Genomic DNA, 20,244 nt, shown 5'->3' on the forward strand with positions numbered 1-20,244 from the left:
TCTCACGAAACTCTGAACCATAAACAAAGGTGTCTTCCCATTCCTTCATGAAAAGGTTGGCGTACGATGGGGCAAATTTCGTCCCCATCGCCGTACCTTGTTTTTGTAAATAAAATTTGTGGTTGAATTCAAAAAAATTATGGTTCAGAATAAACGTTATGCTATCCAGCAGGAACAGTACATCCTTCTGGGATAGTTCTGGATCCTTTGATAAAACTGCTCGAATGGATTCTATCCCCTTGGAATGAGGGATAGAGGAATAAAGCGCTTGGACATCCAGAGTGAGCCATTGATAATCCTTAGTCCACATAAATGAATCCAATTCCTGAAGCACACTTGTAGAGTCTTTAAGGTATGAATCCATTTTGGTCACATAAGGTTGAAGTCGAATATCAATATAATGCGACAAATTCGAAGTCGAAGAGTTTACTCCCGCTACTATAGGTCTTCCTGGCGGACTAGTTCTACTTTTGTGTATCTTAGGTATATGGTAGAAATTGGGCACTATAGGATGTTTCACGTCCAAATAATCGAACTCGTCTTTACAGATTAAATCATCCTTTAGTGCTCTCCTCAACAAATTGGTCAGTTCTTCTTGATATGTTTTCGTCGGATTAAATGATAATTCCATGTATGTCTGTCCTTCCAATAATATCTTAGAAGCTTCATTCAGATAGGCTTCTCTTGTTTGAAGGACCAAGGCTCCTCCTTTATCGGCCCCCTTAATTACTATACTTTTATCTTTCTTAAGGGACTTCATGGCTCCTTTTTCTTGAGGGTTTAGATTGTTCCCGTATTTAGAGCTTTTTGGTTTAATTTTTTTAAAATCCTCTTTGACAGACTCATAAAACATATCCAAACTGCTACCTTTAGATTCTACAGGGTAATACTTAGATGGTAATCTTACCAATGGAGACTTCTTCTTAACAGAACTCTCAATTGGGGGATTTTTGAGAAAATGTCTATGGATAGTTAATTTCCGAACATATTTGTTAAGATCTATAAATAAATTGAATTTATTTACATGTATATCAGGCGCAAAAATTTCAAACCCTTTTCTAATAAGGAGCTTTCCGCTGCTGATAACTGTCTCTTTGCGACATTGACAACCCCAGATGGGGCTTCTCTTGATAGAATAATGCTTTTCGTTTTTTCGGGCTTCTCTCTGCCCCCTCTACTTCCTCGTTTCCTCCATTGTGTCCTCTCTTTACTCCTTGCGGGGAGTCCAATCTGGTGTGTAGTTCCTCTTTTTGCTGTTGTATACGGGGAAATCTGAGTCCCCGTCTCTCTTCTAAAAAATGACCTCTCGACTGCCTAACTGGAGTAGGGGATCTATCAGTATTGTATCTACTCCTATAGGAAAAATTACCCTGGTCAAATCTATCACGGAATGAAATATATCGATTTCTTTGACCACCTTGGTGCGAGGGGTACCTATTTCTATAGCCCCTCCATTCTTCCCTCCGATTGTGATGGGGGGATTGATACATTCTTCTGGGTCTATTGAAGGATTGTTGGCCTCCATAGTTCCCTTGGTACTGTCTAAAGTCTCCCTGGTATTTCCTTTCCCGTCGTGAATAATTCATCAAGGGTGCCTGATTTCTTTCCTCCATCCTCCCTTCATTAATAGGTAAATGGTGTATCTGACCTGATATATAATCATTTCTATCACGTAAGAATTTCTTTTGTTTACGCGATATAATCTCTTCTTCAGTATTGTCTAATTTATGGTGCAGATCCACAACATCACGTTTAAATTCCTCGCTATCATCAAATTTGATGGCTTGTGTTTCAATTTTCTTTATCTCTTCCTCAATATGACCTAATTCCCTCTTCCTTTCAGAAATAATCAAACCAATAAGTTTATTGGAACAATCATCTAAGATCGTGTTCCAATTAGTAATAAAACTTTAATTCCCTCCTCCTATAGTAGGAGTCTTATGCAACCTTAGCCCTCTTGGGATCCTTCCTACTTCAAGATATTTCTCCAATGTAACTATATCATATCAATTATTTAGTTCCTTTACTGCTAGTTTTTCTACTAAATTGAGGTAGTCATAATAATCATCCTCGTCTGCTTGGAACACCTGCTCATCCTCTTCGAAAATATTTTTAGCTTTTAATGATCTTTTTGATCTATCATTAAAAATCGGCATTTTTGGTAAAAGCTGCAATCTAAGGGTTTACTGACAGAAACAATAGATTACAAAACAGAAGGTAACCCTTTTTTTGCGCTGTACCACTAGTCTCAAACCACCAAGAAATACCCTCTGTCAGATAAGGTATCAAAAATAGATATGGAATAGGGAAAAAAATCTTGTGGGAGCCAATCAGCCTTCAGAATAACAATATTATAAAAAAAAAATTTTTATTTATACACAAACGAAAGGTATTTATAACCTAAAAGTTTGTCCTAGGTACAAATATCTAAAAATTCAATAAAACCATTTAACAATCTTATACATAGACATTTTTAGTTGATGTGAGGAATTTACAGTCAGGTGATCACAGTCAGAACTTGAAGGGGACGTGCATCCAACCAGGAGCTTGTGGTATAGCTTTGTTAACTCAATGGTGCGAACCCAACGCGTTTCGTCCGTTAGGACTTCATCAGGGGTTTATAATCTAAATAGTTACAGAGGGAAATAAGTAATTCACAATCTTCATGACCAACTTTTTAAACAATAAACTCAAGTCGTCATAACGAGTATTCTATTGAAATCAAGTATGGATGAACATACATACCAGCTTTTATGATAAAATGATTTACCACTGGTTAAGACAGGTTTAAATTCTTAATGTTACATCCAATCACAAGTTCTTTTCAAATGGTATCTGAAACATTACCGTTATAATAATTAATATACATTATATCCATATATACATATACATAGATATACACATATATATATACACACATATATACATACATACATACTGTTAGGCGCCGAGGTTCCGCCCGTCAGTGCGGCCCGGCGCCTAGCAACTAGGGACGCCGCAGGCAGACAGCCGCCGGCCCCCCTAGCAACGCTAGACGCCGGGCGCACGGAGCCGATCAGACCCTAGCAACGGGGACGCCACGGTCGGACCGCGTTCCCCGTTGCTGGGTCTTAATTAATCAGTGCAAGTGTATTCTGGCCGTGCAGCATGCAGCTGCACGGCATCATTATGTGATTACCCTGTATGGATCATGATTGGAGAGCTCCCAAATTTAAGCACTCTCAGGACTTCTCACAGACGCCGGTGATAGCTTCCTGTTTGCTGTGTCCGTTACAGAGAGTTTCCAGTCCTGCTCAATCCGGTTGTTCCTGTCCTCAGTGATCCAGTACTCGGAATTTGTCATCTATTCCTGGAGTCCGACCGAGCACCTTTAACATTCTGTGGTGTTCGTGAGTCGCGGCGTAGCCGTGTGTTGCGGCTTGACCGCTTACTATTTATTATTTAGTTTCTTTGTGTTCCGGAGCTTTTGCGGAGGATTCCGCTCCCACAAATCCACTCTGGTATCCAGCGGTGCTGGATAGGAGTAACGGATCAGTGGATCTTTTGGTTGTCCTTTTCCCTGGCGGTTTGTCCGCACATACTTTTGGTTTAAGTTAGATAGCTTGTAACCCCTGGCCTGGTTGCTTAGTCAGAGGGCCCCTTGTTATCACCCTGTCTCGGATTTCCCTTTGTCTCCCATTAAGACCTGAGGGGGCATCGGGGTTGGGCAGACATAATCCGCCCTTCGAACGCGGCTGCCATGGGCTCAAGCAACCATAGTCTTGCCGGGGATTTCTGACAACACGGGCGAGACAACGGAGTTAGGGCGCCAGGGGTTACTAGGCTTTCCTGCTCCCGTAACCAGCATATCTTTCCAGTACCCAGACCTCTGCCATAAGATCTCCTCTGGTCTGGAGTACGGGAATCATAACATTATCACCGGCCAGACTAAAATTTTTAATTAAACAGGAGTTAATTTTTTCCCTTATTCAGTTGGGAGATTTGTCAGCCTCATGAATCCCACCGGTGTTGGGCCAAATCCTGGCCAGCTTTTAGTTAGCCAGATTCAAGAGCTTACTCAGATGGTTCAGGATCTGTCCCTTCGGGTGAGGTCACAGGAAGATCTGTTACGGACTTCCCCGAGGGTCATTCCTGAACCAAAAATGCATCTGCCTGACCGTTTTTCTGGGGATAGAAAGCAGTTTTTTAATTTTAAAGAGTCTTGTAAACTGTATTTTCGTTTAAGACCAGTCTCCTCAGGTACGGAATCTCAGCGGGTAGGAATTATTATTTCTTTGCTACAGGGGGATCCTCAGACCTGGGCTTTTGGTTTAAAGACAGACGATCCGGCTTTATTGTCTGTAGACGCCTTTCTGGGGTCTTTAGGGCTATTGTATGACGACCCTGATAGAGAGGCATCCGCCGAGAGTCAGTTGCGTGCTCTCAGACAGGGTAGGAATCCCGCAGAGATTTATTGTACGGAGATTCGCCGTTGGTCGAACGACTGTGGATGGAATGACCCAGCCCTGCGCAGTCAGTTTCGCCTCGGCTTATCCGAGTCTATAAAAGACAGTCTCCTTCAGTATCCCGCTCCTGAGACTCTCGATAAACTCATGGAGCTCTCTATTAAGATTGATCGTCGTCTCAGAGAGCGGAGGGCTGAAAAAGGAGCATCTGTCAGGTCTACTCCTTGTGTTTTTTCCATTCCTGTGGACATAGAGGAGCCCATGCAGATAGGTCTCTCCAAACTGTCTCCTGAAGAAAGAATCAGAAGGCAAAATTCTGGTCTTTGTTTATACTGTGGGGGTAAGGGACATTTTGCCCGTAGTTGTCCGAACAAGTCGGGAAACGCCTCGACCAAGTGAGTTGTGAGGGGGTTCACTTTGGTCTGCAGCTTATCTCCTCAAATAATTCACTGTTGGTTCCAGCTAAAGTTTCCTTTGGCAGCCTCTGTTCCTCGGTCTCGGCTTTTGTGGACAGTGGAGCTGCAGGGAACTTTATGGATTTAACATTGGCCAAGGCCTTAGGTATTCCTCAGTTAGCCTTGGGTAGGTGTATCACCATGCATGGTTTAGATGGGAGTCCCTTGTCCAATGGGGTTATTTCTCTCTGTACACCTCCTGTTCTACTTTCGGTAGGAGCTCTGCATTCTGAAAAGATTGAGTTTTTCCTTACCCATTGCCCAGCAGTTCCTGTGGTTCTGGGTCACCCTTGGCTGGCCTTTCATAATCCCATCATTGATTGGCAGTCGGGGGAGATCTTACAATGGGGTACCATCTGTAATAAGGAATGTATTACGCTTCCCATCAGAATTGCTGCTGTCATTCCCGTACCCATTCCTGTGGAATACCAGGATTTTGTTGATGTATTTTCCAAGGGCAATGCGGATATTCTGCCTCCCCATAGGCCTTATGATTGTGCTATTGAGTTAATTCCTGGTGCCACTTTGCCTAAGGGAAGGTTATATGCATTGTCCGGACCTGAAACTGTGGCCATGAATGAGTATGTTAAAGAAAGCCTAGGGAAAGGATTTATCAGGCCATCTAAATCCCCTTTAAGTGCAGGCTTCTTCTTCGTGGAGAAGAAGGATGGATCACTCAGACCTTGCATTGACTTTAGAGCCTTGAATAAAATCTCAGTAAAGAATACTTACCCTTTGCCGCTGATTTCTGTCCTCTTTGATCAGCTACGTTCAGCTGTGATTTTTTCTAAGATTGACCTGAGAGGAGCATATAACCTTATCAGAATCAAGTCAGGGGATGAGTGGAAAACGGCATTCAGTACTCAGTCAGGCCACTATGAGTATCTGGTTATGCCATTCGGCCTGTCCAACGCTCCGGCAGTTTTCCAGGATCTCATTAACTATGTGCTCCGTGAATTTCTTGGAAGATTCGTTGTAGTCTACTTAGACGATATTTTGATATATTCTGACTCTATAGAACAACATGTTACCCAGGTGCGTCAGGTTCTAAAAAAATTACGTGAAAATCACCTATATGCCAAACTGGAGAAGTGTGAATTTCATGTCACGGAGGTATCCTTTTTAGGGTACATTATTTCCCCTCGGGGATTCTGTATGGAACCAAAGAAGCTCCAAGCCATCCTTAGTTGGGCGCAACCCACCAATTTAAAAGCAATTCAGCGCTTTTTAGGGTTTGCGAATTACTATAGAAGATTTATTCACTCTTTCTCTGACCTAGTGGCTCCCATTGTGGCACTGACTAAGAAGGGAGCAGATCCTACCAACTGGTCACGTGAAGCAGAGTTATCTTTTCAGGCCTTGAAACAAGCCTTTGTCTCAGCCCCTGTCCTCAGACATCCCAACCCAGAATTGCCTTTCATTGTTGAGGTTGATGCCTCGGAGGTTGGAGTAGGGGCTATCCTATCTCAGAAGGATCCGGATTCCCTAGAATTACATCCCTGTGCCTTTATGTCCAGGAAATTCTCGTCTGCTGAATCCAACTACGATGTTGGTAACCGGGAATTACTGGCTATTAAATGGGCTTTTGAGGAGTGGAGGCATTGGCTTGAAGGAGCCACTCATACCATTTCAGTTTTGACTGATCACAAAAATCTTCAATACATTGAATCAGCTAAACGGCTGAATGCCCGGCAAGCTCGTTGGGCTTTATTTTTTACTCGTTTCAAGTTCATTATCACCTTCAGGCCAGGTTCCAAGAATACCAAGGCAGATGCCCTGTCACGCAGTTTTCTTCCAGTTCAAGACAACAGTCCTGTTACTCCCATACTTCCGTCTTCAGTCATTCGGGCAGGCCTCACACAAGATTTATTTACCCAGTTAAAGCAGCTTCAACATCAAGCTCCTGGAAATACTCCTGCTGGTCGTCTTTATGTCCCCGAGTTTTTGAGAGCAATGGTTTTGACGGAGTTTCACGATAGCAAAGTTGCCGGGCATCCGGGGATCGCTAAAACCTTTGAATTAGTTTCCCGCTCGGTATGGTGGCCTGGTCTTTCCAAAGACATTAAGGAGTTTGTTTTTTCTTGTCAGGTCTGTGCACAGCATAAGGTTCCCCGTTCCTTGCCTATCGGTCAACTTATGCCCTTGAATGTTCCTCTTAGGCCATGGTCTCATATTTCCATGGATTTTGTGGTGGACCTCCCTCTGTCAGCCGGATGCCGAGTCATATGGGTGGTAGTGGACCGTTTTAGCAAAATGGCCCATTTCATTGCTCTTCCCCGATTGCCATCTGCCCAGGGATTGGCAGTCTTGTTCCTCCGCCATGTTTTCAGACTCCATGGGTTACCCACTGATATTGTTTCTGATCGGGGTCCACAATTCATTGCACAATTTTGGAAGTCTTTTTGTGCCTCATTAAAGATGAAATTATCTTTAACGTCTGGCTACCATCCCCAATCCAACGGGCAGACTGAGCGAGTTAATCAATCATTAAAACAATATTTGCGTTTGTACTCGGCCAAACTCCAAAATGACTGGTCTGAGTTTCTTCCGTTAGCAGAGTTTGCTTACAACAATGCCTGTCATTCCTCCACCAATGTATCTCCATTTTTTACAGTTTTTGGTTTTCACCCCAGAGCTAATTCCTTTTTTCAACATTCCTCTGTCTCCTCACTGACCTTGACCTCTCATCTCAAACTCATTTGGAGAAAAGTGCACCTGGCTCTCAGAAAAGCGGCATTTCGGGAGAAAAAAATTTCTGACAGGCTCCGGCGGCCGTGCACTTTTAAAGTTGGAGATAGGGTATGGTTGTCGACTCGCAACATTAAACTTCGACAAACCTCAGCCAGATTGGGTCCTAAATTTATTGGACCATTTCATATTATCAAAAAGTCAATCCAGTGGCTTTCCGGTTACGTTTACCAAAAACTTTACGGATCGGAAATACCTTCCATTGCTCCTTGTTAAAACCATATGTTTCGTCCAGTAGATTTCCTCGCAAGATCTCTCAGGGGAAATCACCAATAGATGTACAGGGTCAGCAGGAGTTCTTAGTGGAGAAGGTTCTCGATTCCAAGTTGTCCCGGGGTCGGCTTTATTTTTTGGTACATTGGAGAGGTTATGGTCCAGAAGAAAGGTCTTGGGTCCTGGATGAGGATCTCCATGCCCCGAGGCTCAAAAAGGCATTTTTTCGAGAATTTCCTCAGAAACCTGGCCTTAGGGGTTCCTTGACCCCTCCTCAAGGGGGGGGGTACTGTTAGGCGCCGAGGGTCCGCCCGTCAGTGCGGCCCGGCGCCTAGCAACTAGGGACGCCGCAGGCAGACAGCCGCCGTGCGCACGGAGCCGATCAGACCCTAGCAACGGGGACGCCACGGTCGGACCGCGTTCCCCGTTGCTGGGTCTTAATTAATCAGTGCAAGTGTATTCTGGCCGTGCAGCATGCAGCTGCACGGCATCATTATGTGATTACCCTGTATGGATCATGATTGGAGGGCTCCCAAATTTAAGCACTCTCAGGACTTCTCACAGACGCCGGTGATAGCTTCCTGTTTGCTGTGTCAGTTACAGAGAGTTTCCAGTCCTGCTCAATCCGGTTGTTCCTGTCCTCAGTGATCCAGTACTCGGAATTTGTCATCTATTCCTGGAGTCCGACCGAGCACCTTTAACATCCTGTGGTGTTCGTGAGTCGCGGCGTAGCCGTGTGTTGCGGCTTGACCGCTTACTATTTATTATTTAGTTTCTTTGTGTTCCGGAGCTTTTGCGGAGGATTCCGCTCCCACAAATCCACTCTGGTATCCAGCGGTGCTGGATAGGAGTAACGGATCAGTGGATCTTTTGGTTGTCCTTTTCCCTGGCGGTTTGTCCGCACATACTTTTGGTTTAAGTTAGATAGCTTGTAACCCCTGGCCTGGTTGCTTAGTCAGAGGGCCCCTTGTTATCACCCTGTCTCGGATTTCCCTTTGTCTCCCATTAAGACCTGAGGGGGCATCGGGGTTGGGCAGACATAATCCGCCCTTCGAACGCGGCTGCCATGGGCTCAAGCAACCATAGTCTTGCCGGGGATTTCTGACAACACGGGCGAGACAACGGAGTTAGGGCGCCAGGGGTTACTAGGCTTTCCTGCTCCCGTAACCAGCATATCTTTCCAGTACCCAGACCTCTGCCATAAGATCTCCTCTGGTCTGGAGTACGGGAATCATAACACATACATACACATATATATATTCCAGAGGGAGGGAGAAAGAGTCAGAAATGATGGACTTTATAACTGAGATCAAATTCATCAACATTTATGACCTCAACTTAATATATAGTATGTAGAGTAAATCATCAATACTATTACTCCTATTCAATTAGAAGGAATAATACATAATACCTAAAGGGGGGTCTTTAGAGGAAAAGGCAACCAGACGTTATTGGAAAACCTATTATCACAGCACCAAAAATAGGGTCCAAAAATTTATGAAATAAAAACATATATATGATATAATGTTTATGGTTCAGAGTTTCGTGAGAACATCATTTTCTATCGAAGATACATTGACGATCTTCTGTTCATATGGAGAGGAGATAGAGCTAGTATCGATGAATTCATGGCTTTCATCCAGATCAATGATTTGAACTTGAAGTTCACCTACCAAACCGATCTAATAAAAATTGATTATCTTGATCTTACCTTAATGGGAACAGTAGGAGAGAAAATTAAGACAATAACATTTTTCAAAGAAGTGGATGCCAATAGCTATATCCCGCAAACAAGTTGTCATCTCCCAGCATGGAAAAATAATGTTCCGTACGCTCAATTTCTCCGTTTAAGACGGAATTGTACTAAAATCGAAGACTATTGGAAACAGGCAGAAGTTATCCAAAAGAGATTTGAGGAAAGGGGTTATGCCCCGGACATGATCTCTGAAGCCAAAATAAAAGCATCCCTACAGGAAAGAGAAAAGATGTTAATCCCTAAGAAAAAGATTGAACCAGTACAACAACAATTAAGACCTTTCATTACACAATTCAATCGTGAGAACTATTCCATCAGGAAAATTATAGAGCGTCATTGGGGTTTACTTCTGAAAGACCCCATTTTGGGTCCCACTCTCCCAAAAAAACCGAATCTGGTTTTTCAGAGATCCACCAATTTGAAAAGTATGATAGCACCCAGCAGATTGCCTGATCAGGTTCAATATAAAAGTGGCCCGGATTCCATCATACCCACAAAGGGTTGCTATCCATGTTCAAGGTGCATTTGCTGTAAATTTATGGAACGGAAATCCATTAACATTAAAATGGATACAGGAAAATGGTACAAATTGGGACATCTAGTGAATTGTAACACAGATTACGTCATCTACAGGATCACTTGCTGCTGTGGCCTATCATACATAGGCAAAACTAAGAGAATGATAAAAATCAGAATACAGGAGCATATGAGGAATGTGAAAAACAAATTGACTTCTCATAGCCTTCCCAGACACTTTACTGATAAACATAATTCAGCTGTAACTAAGGATAATTTTTCTTTCACTATTCTAGAACACATTCCACTGGATTCTAGAGGGAAAAGTAGAGATCTAACCTTATCTAAGCAGGAGACTTTTTGGATCTATTCTTTGAACACCTTGACTCCTGGTGGCCTCAATGAAGATATTGATATTGTGTCTTTTTTGTAGTAGTCCAAGTTCGAACTGATAATACCTGATTAATACCCCGTTTTGCAAGGATAATTTCTATTAAGATAATTTAAGAAATAAAGAGGGCCTAGCTATTCTTATAGTTAGTCCTGCTCAATCAGGGATCTCATTTTGGTAGTAGTCTTGTTACACTAAGTCAATAAAAGAAACGTACCTTTTAGATGATTTGATCATTATGTGAAAGTTCGGGAGCCCTATATTGTATAAATGGAAGGTTTAGTATTGTCTATATAATTAAGTATGATAATATACTACCTTCATGCAGAATAAGATGGGGCAACCATATGGATTAAATTGTGAATGGGAAACCATGTTGATGTTAGTTTAAATACATTTTTGTGGGCTACAGCCATCGATCTTTTTGAAAATTAGTGAGAAGAATCCCAACTACATTTATCTGACTATTGTCAAGTGCATCAGACAGACGGCGTAATTTATGCCGTGTATTCAGTCAATTACGAGATCTCTAAAATGCATTATGAGTTAGTACTATAATAAATATATATATGACACCCAATAAAATTAATCACAACAAATATATAAATAATGAATTTTATTAATAGAATACCAACAATTAATATACAAATGACACGTGTAATGACACAATTACTATTAATTATTGATTATGAGCCGTCTATCTCCCTTTTTTTTGGCTCATAAAATTACTCAAACACTAATAAATTATCACTTATTAATAATAATAATAATATTAATAATAAAAATTGTCACTCCCTTTTTTGTAAGCAAATGTGTAAGTGAGTATGTTCTTATCACTCTATTCCTTTAGTATAATATAGAATTTAACACAAATATAGTCTAACTATCAGTGATAAGCTAAATCATTGTTAAACACCAAATGCATTTTAATTTAATTCATTTTATTTTAATTTAATTTAATTTTTCTCTACATTAATTTTTCTCTACATAAACTAATTGGATTAATTACTGCAACTAATATATATCAATGCAAATATCTGATGCGTAATTGGTCATTTCTCATAGTACATTAATTCAGGACAAATTAGCGGTTCACGGCTTATAGCCGAAACCGGAAGTGCTGGTCCGTGACACGCACATGAGGCCGTGACACGCATATTGATGTACTTCCGCCGGAACCGGAAGTAAGGGGCCGTGACACGCACGTGGTGCCGCAAATGGAAAGCAAAGCGCGTTCCAATTGTTTCATGTTACTCCTACAATGGTGGTGACATTCAAATTAAAATTAATACATTTATGAGATAAAACTAGCAATGTGATATGAAATTTAAGAGATAGAACTAGCTATCCGTTTCTGCAAGGTTAGATGTTTATTATTAAATTATTCCAATTAATTGACAGGAAGTGATGTAAGGTCAGGGGAGGTATAAAAAGATGCCTTGGACTGTCCCTCATTTGTAGTTGTGATCCTGTGAGGTTGTGCCTGTTCCAGTGAAAAAGTAAGTTCCTTTTAAAAAATCTAGATTTATTAACAGTTGGAATATAGCTATGGAAGTCCTCATGATCTCCTAGCTAATTAAGGAAATTAACAACTTAATTGTATATACAGGCTACTAATTGTTTACCAAATATATAATCCTGAATCACTGATTCCTTAATTGTAGGGAATAGTGCGGTTCAGGATTGGAAATTTCTAAAGACTCCCAATGTGGTGATTTTTTGGAGCAGAGTTGGATTGTAGGATTCCACTCACCTTGATTAGGTAAGAACTAGATTAATTAGGCTCTAATTAGAGTGTCACATGTTAATAATATTATAATCTTGGTCTATTTATTTATTATTCGATTATTAAAAGTAGTGATAGGATAGAATAACGGTCGTAAATTGGACCCATACTTTGATATGGCCCTACACTGATTTAATCCCTCCCATTTATAACATTATAGTTCAACTAGTAATGTAGTAAATTATTTAAAGGATTCCTTATAGAATCAATATTAATGAGGAGGTTAATGAATTGATATCAGCATGGTCTCTTATATTCAAGTGATTAAGTTGTACTCTTAGATCTATAAATTTCTTTTAAATGATGTTGTTGGTTTAATTTCCCTTATATAAGTGGCATATAAAAAAGCCACAATGATGTAAAATATACATATATTATTTATGAGCTATATTATTTATGAGCTATATAAGAAATACAGTTTTACCCTTATCCTTTTTAGGGATAAATACTACTTCTGACTTCAACCTAATTGTACATTTTCTGTTTTGATGAAGTCTATTTGGGTATGTATTGCTAAATTATATCATATATATGTTTTTATTTCATAAATTTTTGGACCCTATTTTTGGTGCTGTGATAATAGGTTTTCCAATAACGTCTGGTTGCCTTTTCCTCTAAAGACCCCCCTTTAGGTATTATGTATTATTCCTTCTAATTGAATAGGAGTAATAGTATTGATGATTTACTCTACATACTATATATTAAGTTGAGGTCATAAATGTTGATGAATTTGATCTCAGTTATAAAGTCCATCATTTCTGACTCTTTCTCCCTCCCTCTGGAATATATATATGTGTATGTATGTATGTATGTATATATGTGTGTATATATATATATGTGTATATCTATGTATATGTATATATGGATATAATGTATATTAATTATTATAACGGTAATGTTTCAGATACCATTTGAAAAGAACTTGTGATTGGATGTAACATTAAGAATTTAAACCTGTCTTAACCAGTGGTAAATCATTTTATCATAAAAGCTGGTATGTATGTTCATCCATACTTGATTTCAATAGAATACTCGTTATGACGACTTGAGTTTATTGTTTAAAAAGTTGGTCATGAAGATTGTGAATTACTTATTTCCCTCTGTAACTATTTAGATTATAAACCCCTGATGAAGTCCTAACGGACGAAACGCGTTGGGTTCGCACCATTGAGTTAACAAAGCTATACCACAAGCACCTGGTTGGATGCACGTCCCCTTCAAGTTCTGACTGTGATCACCTGACTGTAAATTCCTCACATCAACTAAAAATGTCTATGTATAAGATTGTTAAATGGTTTTATTGAATTTTTAGATATTTGTACCTAGGACAAACTTTTAGGTTATAAATACCTTTCGTTTGTGTATAAATAATTTTTTTTTTTTATAATATTGTTATTCTGAAGGCTGATTGGCTCCCACAAGATTTTTTTTCCCTATTCCATATATATATATATATATATATATATATAGCAGTATATATATATATATATATATATATAAATATATATATAGCAGTATATATATATATATATATATATATAGCAGTACAGTATATTATATATATATATATATATATATATATATATATATATATATATATATATATATAGCAGTACGGTAGGCCACGGCTGTACCTACCTCTGTCTCGTCAGTGCACTCGTCCTCCATAAGTAATATAATACTATATTATCCATCTATCTACATTGTATACCTGTGGTGGCTTTTTTTTTCTTCATACTAGTTTAGCAGTCTGCTGACAGTGTCCACCAGGTCCATTATTATTATACAGTATATTATATATATATATATATATATATATATAGCAGTACGGTAGGCCACGGCTGTACCTACCTCTGTGTCGTCAGTGCACTCGTCGTCCATAAGTAATATAATACTATACTATCCATCCATCTACATTGTATAACTGTGGTGGCTTTTTTTTCTTCATACTAGTTTAGCAGTCTGCTGACAGTGTCCACCAGGTCCGTTATTATTATACAGTATATTATATATATATATATATAGCAGTACGGTAGGCCACAGCTGTACCTACCTCTGTGTCGTCAGTGCACTCGTCGTCCATAAGTAATATAATACTATACTATCAATCCATCTACATTGTATTACTGTGGTGGCTTTTTTTTCTTCATACTAGTTTAGCAGTCTGCTGACAGTGTCCACCAGGTCCGTTATTATTATACAGTATATTATATATATATATAGCAGTACGGTAGGCCACAGCTGTACCTACCTCTGTGTCGTCAGTGCACTCGTCCTCCATAAGTAATATAATACTATACTATCAATCCATCTACATTGTATAACTGTGGTGGCTTTTTTTTTCTTCATACTAGTTTAGCAGTCTGCTGACAGTGTCCACCAGGTCCGTTATTATTATACAGTATATTATATATATATATAGCAGTACGGTAGGCCACGGCTGTACCTACCTCTGTGTCGTCACTCGTCCACCATAAGTAATATAATACTATACTATCCATCCATCTACATTGTATACCTGTGGTGGCTTTTTTTTTCTTCATACTAGTTTAGCAGTCTGCTGACAGTGTCCACCAGGTCCGTTATTATTATACAGTATATTATATATATATATAGCAGTACGGTAGGCCACGGCTGTACCTACCTCTGTGTCGTCACTTGTCCTCCATAAGTAATATAATACTATACTATCCATCCATCTACATTGTATACCTGTGGTGGCTTTTAGTTGTGCGCATTAAAATATGGAGAACAAAAATGTGGAGGTTAAAAAAATAGGGAAAGATTAAGATCCACTTCCACCTCGTGCTGAAGCTGCTGCCACTAGTCATGGCCGAGACGATGAAATGCCATCAACGTCGTCTGCCAAGGCCGATGCCCAATGTCATAGTATAGAGCATGTAAAATCCAAAACACAAAAGATCAGTAAAAAAATGACCCAAAAATCAAAATTAAAAGCGTCTGAGGAGAAGCGTAAACTTGCCATATGCCATTTACGACACGGAGTGGCAAGGAACGGCTGAGGCCCTGGCCTATGTTCATGGCTAGTGGTTCAGCTTCACATGAGGATGGAAGCACTCAGCCTCTCGCTAGAAAAATGAAAAGACTTAAGCTGGCAAAAGCACAGCAAAGAACTGTGCAATCTTCGAAATCACAAATCCCCAAGGAGAGTCCAATTGTGTCGGTTGCGATGCCTGACATTCCCAACACTGGACGGGAAGAGCTTGCGCCTTCCACCATTTGCACGCCCCCTGCAAGTGCTGGAAGGAGCACCCACAGTCCAGTTCCTGATAGTCAAATTGAAGATGTCAGTGTTGAAGTACACCAGGATGAGGATATGGGTGTTTCTAGCGCTGGGGAGGAAATTGACAAGGAGGATTCTGATGGTGAGGTGGTTTGTTTAAGTCAGTCACCCGGGGAGACACCTGTTGTCCGTGGGAGGAATATGGCCATTGACATGCCTGGTAAAAATACAAAAAAAAATCAGCTCTTCGGTGTGGAATTATTTCATCACAAATGCGGACAACAGGTGTCAAGCCGTGTGTTGCCTTTGTCAAGCTGTAATAAGTAGGGGTAAGGACGTTAACCACCTCGGAACATCCTCCCTTATACGTCACCTGCAGCGCATTCATCGTAAGTCAGTGACAAGTTCAAAAACTTTGGGCGACAGCGGAAGCAGTCCACTGACCAGTAAATCCCTTCCTCTTGTAACCAAGCTCCCGCAAACCACACCACCAACTCCCTCAGTGTCAATTTCCTCCTTACCCAGGAATGCCAATAGTCCTGCAGGCCATGTCACTGGCAAGTCTGACGAGTCCTCTCCTGCCTGGGATTCCTACGATGCATCCTTGAGTGTAATGCCTACTGCTGCTGGTGCTGCTGTTGTTGCTGCTGGGAGTCGATCGTCATCCCAGAGGGGAAGTCGGAAGACCATTTGTACTATTTCCAGTAAGCAATTGACTGTCCAACAGTCCTTTGCGAGGAAGATGAAATATCACAGCAATCATCCTGCTGCAAAGCGGATAACTCAGGCCTTGGCAGACTGGGCGGTGAGAAACGTGCGTGCGGTATCCATTGTTACTTCAGAGCCAACTATAAACTTGATTGAGGTACTGTGTCCCCAGTACCAAATACCATCTAGTTTCCATTTCTCTAGGCAGGCGATACCAAAAATGTACACAGACCTCAGAAAAAGAGTCACCAGTGTCCTAAAAAATGCAGTTGTACCCTATGTCTACTTAACCACGGACATGTGGACAAGTGGAGCAGGGCAGACTCAGGACTACATGACTGTGACAGCCCACTGGGTAGATGTATTACCTCCCGCTGCAAGAACAGCAGCGGCGGCACCAGTAGCAGCATCTCGCAAACGCCAACTCGTTCCTAGGCAGGCTACGCTTTGTATCACCGCTTTCCAGAATACGTACACAGCTGAAAATCTCTTACGGCAACTGAGGAAGATCGTTGCAGAATGGCTTACCCTAATTGGACTCACCTGGAGATTTGTGGCATCGGACAATGCCAGCAATATTGTGCGTGCATTACATCTGGGCAAATTCCAGCACGTCCCATGTTTTGCACATACCTTGAATTTGGTGGTGCAGAATTATTTAAAAAACGACAGGGGCGTGCAAGAGATGCTGTCGGTGGCCAGAAGAATTGCGGGCCACTTTCGAGGTACAGGCACCGCGTACAGAAGACTGGAGCACCACCAAAAACACCTGAACCTGCCCTGCCATCATCTGAAGCAAGAGGTGGTAACGAGGTGGAATTCAACCCTCTATATGCTTCAGAGGATGGAGGAGCAGCAAAAGGCCATTCAAGCCTATACATCTGCCCACGATATAGGCAAAGGAGGTGGAATGCACCTGTCTCAAGCTTAGTGGAGAATGATTTCAACGTTGTGCAAGGTTCTGCAACCTTTTGTACTTGCCACACGTGAAGTCAGTTCAGACACTGCCAGCCTGAGTCAGGTCATTCCCCTCATCAGGCTTTTGCAGAAGAAGCTGGAGACATTGAAGGAGGAGCTAAAACAGAGCGATTCCGCTAGGCATGTGGGACTTGTGGATGGAGCCCTTCATTCGCTTAACCAGGATTCACGGGTGGTCAATCTGTTGAAATCAGAGCACTTGTTCTTCTTGAAAATAAACTCTGGCTTTTTTTTTCTTCATACTAGTTTAGCAGTCTGCTGACAGTGTCCACCAGGTCCATTATTATTATACAGTATATTTTATATATATATATATATATAGAACATGGAAGCAGCCCGGCACTCCGTTGTCCCCGATGGGGTATCGCTCCGGTGCCCTCCTGGGGGTATGGCAACCCCAATATATACAGTTAGAGGAAGACGGCGGCACTCGGAGACTTTCACTTTCAGATGATTAAAGCAAAAAGTGCATTTTATTGGTCAACGTTTCGAGGGTTGGACCCTCTTCTTCAGGACACTGCAAAGTTTGCAGTGTCCTGAAGAAGAGGGTCCAACCCTCGAAACGTTGACCAATAAAATGCACTTTTTGCTTTAATCATCTGAAAGTGAAAGTCTCCGAGTGCCGCCGTCTTCCTCTAACTGTATATATATATATATATATATATATATATATATATATATATATATATATATATATATATATATATATATATATATATATATCAGTGACGTGCGGTGAGGTCAATGGCTGGGGAGGCACTGGCTTCACCAGTACATCCCCAGCAGCACAACAACACAAACCTCAGCTCACTTTTTAGAAACAGCAAATACATGGGGGTGGGCTAGTACTGCACAGTAGGCAGGTAGAGCCCCCTTTTACAGATTACGGCAGGCAGAGTCCCCATTTTTACACATTACGGCAGGCAGAGTCCCCCTTTTTTACACATTACAGCAACAGAGTCCCCATTTTTTTACACATTTCAGCAACAGAGTCCCCCTTTTTTACACATTACGGCAGAATGCAGAGTCCCCATTTTTACACATTACAGCAACAGAGTCCCCATTTTTCTTTTTTACACATTACGGCAGAATGCAGTCCCCTTTTTACACATTACAGCAGGCAGAGTCACCCTTTTACACATTACAGCAGACAGCGTCCCCTTTTTTACACATTACAGCAACAGAGTCCCCTTTTTTCAACATTACAGCAACAGAGTCCCCCATTTCACACATTGGTGGTCATTCCGAGTTGTTCGCTCGTTATTTTTTTCTCGCAACAGAGCGATTAGCCGCTAATGTGCATGCGCAATGTCCCCAGTGCGACTGCGCCAAGTAAATTTGCTATGCTGTTAGGTATTTTACTCACGGCATTACGAGGTTTTTTCTTCGTTCTGGTGATCGTAATGTGATTGACAAGAAGTGGGTGTTTCTGGGCGGAAACAGGCCGTTTTATGGGCGTGTGGGAAAAAACGCTACAGTTTCTGGGAAAAACGTGGGAGTGGCTGAAGAAACGGAGGAGTGTCTGGACGAACGCTGGGTGTGCTTGTGACGTCAAACCAGGAACGACAAGCACTGAACTGATCGCAGATGCCGAGTAAGTCTGGAGCTACTCAGAAACTGCTAAGAAGTGTCTATTCGCAATATTGCGAATCCGTCGGTCGCAATTTTGATAAGCTAAGATTCACTCCCAGTGGGCGGCGGCTTAGCGTGTGCAATGCTGCTAAAAGCAGCTTGCAAGCGAACAACTCGGAATGAGGGCCATTGTGCAGCAGGGTCCCTCTTTCTTTCTTTTTTTTTAATACATTATGGCAGCTGGGACAGAGGTCATCAGCGCTCACAGAGGTAACCCATTCTCCGTGTTGTATGCACTCAGCATGTAGCGGGGAAAGAGGTAAAGGGAGGCGGGTGGGAGTGATGGCCGCTGTGTTCATTACCTGTGGGGAGGAACAGGGGTGCCGTACTCACCACAAGCGCCTCAGGATCGCGGCTGGCTGTTGGCTCGACTATCCCTGCATTCACTTGAAAGAGGCCATCGGACATCGGCTCCACAGGACACAGACACCCGGAGATGCATCTGAGGCTGCTGCCTGGACGAGGCTGAAGAAGGAGGAGAGCACCGGCCGCCGCTGCTGCACTTGCAGCTCTAGGCTACCCGGTGCCGGCTCCGGGACGCTGACGCCGCCTCACTTAGCTTTCCCCCCTCCTCGGTGCTGCCTGCGGCTACCGCTGCACAAGGGTTGTGTCTATGTTGTCACGGTGCTGATCGGCGGCTGGCCGCGGGACTCTCCCACCGCCAGCAGCAGGTGAGGACGGGGAAGGGGGGGGGGAATGAAGGGAGGGGAGCAGCTTACTGTCCTGCCTGCTGTATGGATGATTGGACAGCGGATCCAGCACTGGATCCGCTGTCCAATCATTTTTGCCTTGCTGACAGGGTAAGACCATCCCTGTCAGCGAGGCACTTCTGTAGGTGCCGCTTTCTTCCCTTATCTCAATGGGCTTTTAAAGCCCAGTTCTTGGCACCGCCCCCAGCTCGATCCCCGTTGCCGTTGTCTATGGGAGGCACTGCTATCAGTGCCTCCCAAACGAATTTAAGGAGTAAAAATTATTAGAATAGAATAAAGAAGATGCTTATGACACAGAATATGTGTCATAAGTATCTACTTTGTATTATTTTAATAATCACAGGGGAGGCACTGCCTCCCCTGCCTCCCCTGACTGCACGTCCCTGATATATATATATATATATAGCAGTACGGTAGGCCACGGCTGTACCTACCTCTGTGTCGTCAGTGCACTCATCGTCCATAAGTAATATAATACTATATTATCCATCCATCTACATTGTATACCTGTGGTGACTTTTTTTTTCTTCATACTAGTTTAGCAGTCTGCTGACAGTGTCCACCAGGTCCGTTATTATTATACAGTATATTATATATATATAGCAGTACGGTAGGCCACAGCTGTACCTACCTCTGTGTCGTCAGTGCACTCGTCCTCCATA

Source organism: Pseudophryne corroboree, chromosome 9 (genome assembly GCF_028390025.1).
Source record: "Pseudophryne corroboree isolate aPseCor3 chromosome 9, aPseCor3.hap2, whole genome shotgun sequence".
NCBI lineage: Eukaryota > Metazoa > Chordata > Amphibia > Anura > Myobatrachidae > Pseudophryne > Pseudophryne corroboree.